The sequence below is a fragment of the Lampetra fluviatilis genome, unplaced genomic scaffold (assembly GCF_964198595.1).
Source record: "Lampetra fluviatilis unplaced genomic scaffold, kcLamFluv1.1 SCAFFOLD_583, whole genome shotgun sequence".
NCBI lineage: Eukaryota > Metazoa > Chordata > Hyperoartia > Petromyzontiformes > Petromyzontidae > Lampetra > Lampetra fluviatilis.
The window spans coordinates 32,035-35,000 of NW_027620726.1; positions in this window are offsets into that span (position 1 = coordinate 32,035).

Sequence of the window (2,966 nt, forward strand, 5' to 3'; positions counted from 1 at the left end):
TGTCTGTGTGTGTGTCTGTGGTGTGTGTCTGTGTGTGTGTCTGTGTGTGTGTCTGTGTGTCTGTGTGTCTGTGTGTATATCTGTGTGTGACTGTGTGTCTGAGTGTGTCTGTGTGTGTGACTGTGTGTCTGAGTGTGTCTGTGTGAGTCTGTGTGTCTGTGTGTGTGTCTGTGTGTGTGTGTGTCTGTGTGTGTGTCTGTGTGTATATCTGTGTGTGACTGTGTGTCTGAGTGTGTCTGTGTGTGTGACTGTGTGTCTGTGTGTGTGTCTGTGTGTGTCTGTGTGTGTGTCTGTGTGTGTGTCTGTGTGTGTGTCTGAGTGTGTCTGTGTGTGTGACTGTGTGTCTGAGTGTGTCTGTGTGTGTGTCTGTGTGTCTGAGTGTGTCTGTGTGTGTGACTGTGTGTGTCTGTGTGTGTCTGTGTGTGTCTGTGTGTGTCTGTGTGTGTGTCTGTGTGTCTGTGTGTCTGTGTCTGTGTGTATATCTGTGTGTGACTGTGTGTCTGAGTGTGTCTGTGTGTGTGACTGTGTGTCTGAGTGTGTCTGTGTGAGTCTGTGTGTCTGTGTGTGTGTCTGTGTGTGTGTGTGTCTGTGTGTGTGTCTGTGTGTATATCTGTGTGTGACTGTGTGTCTGAGTGTGTCTGTGTGTGTGACTGTGTGTCTGTGTGTGTGTCTGTGTGTGTCTGTGTGTGTGTCTGTGTGTGTGTCTGTGTGTGTGTCTGAGTGTGTCTGTGTGTGTGACTGTGTGTCTGAGTGTGTCTGTGTGTGTCTGTGTGTCTGAGTGTGTCTGTGTGTGTGACTGTGTGTGTCTGTGTGTGTCTGTGTGTGTCTGTGTGTGTGTCTGTGTGTCTGTGTGTCTGTGTGTCTGTGTCTGTGTGTATATCTGTGTGTGACTGTGTGTCTGAGTGTGTCTGTGTGTGTGACTGTGTGTCTGAGTGTGTCTGTGTGAGTCTGTGTGTCTGTGTGTGTGTCTGTGTGTGTGTGTGTCTGTGTGTGTGTCTGTGTGTATATCTGTGTGTGACTGTGTGTCTGAGTGTGTCTGTGTGTGTGACTGTGTGTCTGTGTGTGTGTCTGTGTGTGTCTGTGTGTGTGTCTGTGTGTGTGTCTGTGTGTGTGTCTGAGTGTGTCTGTGTGTGTGACTGTGTGTCTGAGTGTGTCTGTGTGTGTGTCTGTGTGTCTGAGTGTGTCTGTGTGTGTGACTGTGTGTGTCTGTGTGTGTCTGTGTGTGTCTGTGTGTGTGACTGTGTGTCTGTGTGTGACTGTGTGTGTCTCTGTGTGTGTGTGACTGTGTGTCTGTGTGTGTGTCTCTGTGTGTGTGTGACTGTGTCTGTGTGTGTGACTGTGTGTCTGTGTGTATATCTGTGTGTGTGTGTTTGTGTGTGTGTGTGTGTGACTGTGTGTCTGTGTGTATATCTGTGTGTGTGTGTGTCTCTGTGTGTGTCTCTGTGTGTGTCTGTGTGTGTGTCTGTGTGTGTCTGTGTGTGTGTCTGTGTGTGTGTCTGTGTGTGTGTGTGACTGTGTCTGTGTGTATATCTGTGTGTGTGTCTGTGTGTGTGTCTCTGTGTGTGTGTGACTGTGTGTCTGTGTCTGTGTGTATATCTGTGTGTGTGTCTGTGTGTGTCTGTGTGTGTGTGTCTGTGTGTCTGTGTGTCTGTGTGTGTGTGTCTCTGTGTGTGTGTGTGACTGTGTGTCTGTGTGTATATCTGTGTGTGTGTGTCTGTGTGACTGTCTGTCTGTGTATGTCTTTGTGTGTGTCTGTGTCTTTGTCTGTGTGGGTATCTGTGTATGTCTCTGTGTGTGTCTGTGTGTCTCTGTGTGTGTCTGTGTGTGTATCTCTGTGTGTGTGTGACTGTGTGTCTGTGTGTGTGACTGTGTGTCTGTGTGTATGTCTGTGTGTATATCTGTGTGTGTGTGTCTGTGTGTGTGTCTCTGTGTGTGTGACTGTGTGTCTGTGTGTATATCTGTGTGTGTGTCTGTGTGTGTGTCTCTCTGTGCGTGTGTGACTGTGTGTCTGTGTGTATATCTGTGTGTGTGTCTGTGTGTGTGTCTGTGTGTGTGTCTGTGTGTGTGTGTCTCTGTGTGTGTGTGAGTGTGTGTCTGTGTGTATATCTGTGTGTGTGTCTGTGTGTGTGTCTCTGTGTGTGTGTCTCTGTGTGTGTGTGTCTGTGTGTCTCTGTGTGTGTCTGTGTGTGTATCTGTGTATGTGTGTGTCTGTGTGTGCCAGGCTAGGTTCACCTACCGTGCGTTACGTGAGCCAGGGTGAGAACCACCACCACCACCAGCAGCGGACACAGCGGAGACATCTCGAGACACGGGGAGAGAGACACGGGGAGAGAGACACGGGGAGAGAGACACGGGGAGAGAGACACGGGGAGAGAGACACGGGGAGAGAGACACGGGGAGAGAGAGGCAGGGTGAGAGAGAGGCAGGGAGAGAGACACAGGGGGAGAGACAGGGGGAGAGACACGTGGAGAGAGACACGTGGAGAGAGACACGGGGAGAGAGACACGGGGAGAGAGACACGGGGGGAGACGCGGGGAGAGAGAGACGCGGGGAGAGAGACACGGGCGAGGTAGAGAGACACGGGGAGACAAGGCGGTGGGACACGGGGGGGGGCGGGGGAGAGACACACGGGGTGAGAGACACGGGGAGAGAGACACGGGGACAAGGCGGTGGGACACGGGGTGAGACACGGGGAGAGAGACACGGAGACACGGGCGAGGTAGAGAGACACGGAGACACGGGGAGAGAGACACGGGGACAAGGCGGAGAGACACGGGGTGAGACACGGGGTGAGAGACACGGAGAGAGAGACACGGGGACAAGGCGGTGAGACACGGGGTGAGACACGCAAAGCCCTGCGGTCTCCACCCGTAGTTTCTTCGGGTTCAAATAGTACAGAGCAGTGTAAATCATAACACTGATAAGGATACAGCGGTGAAAATCATAACACTGATAAGTATAAGGCA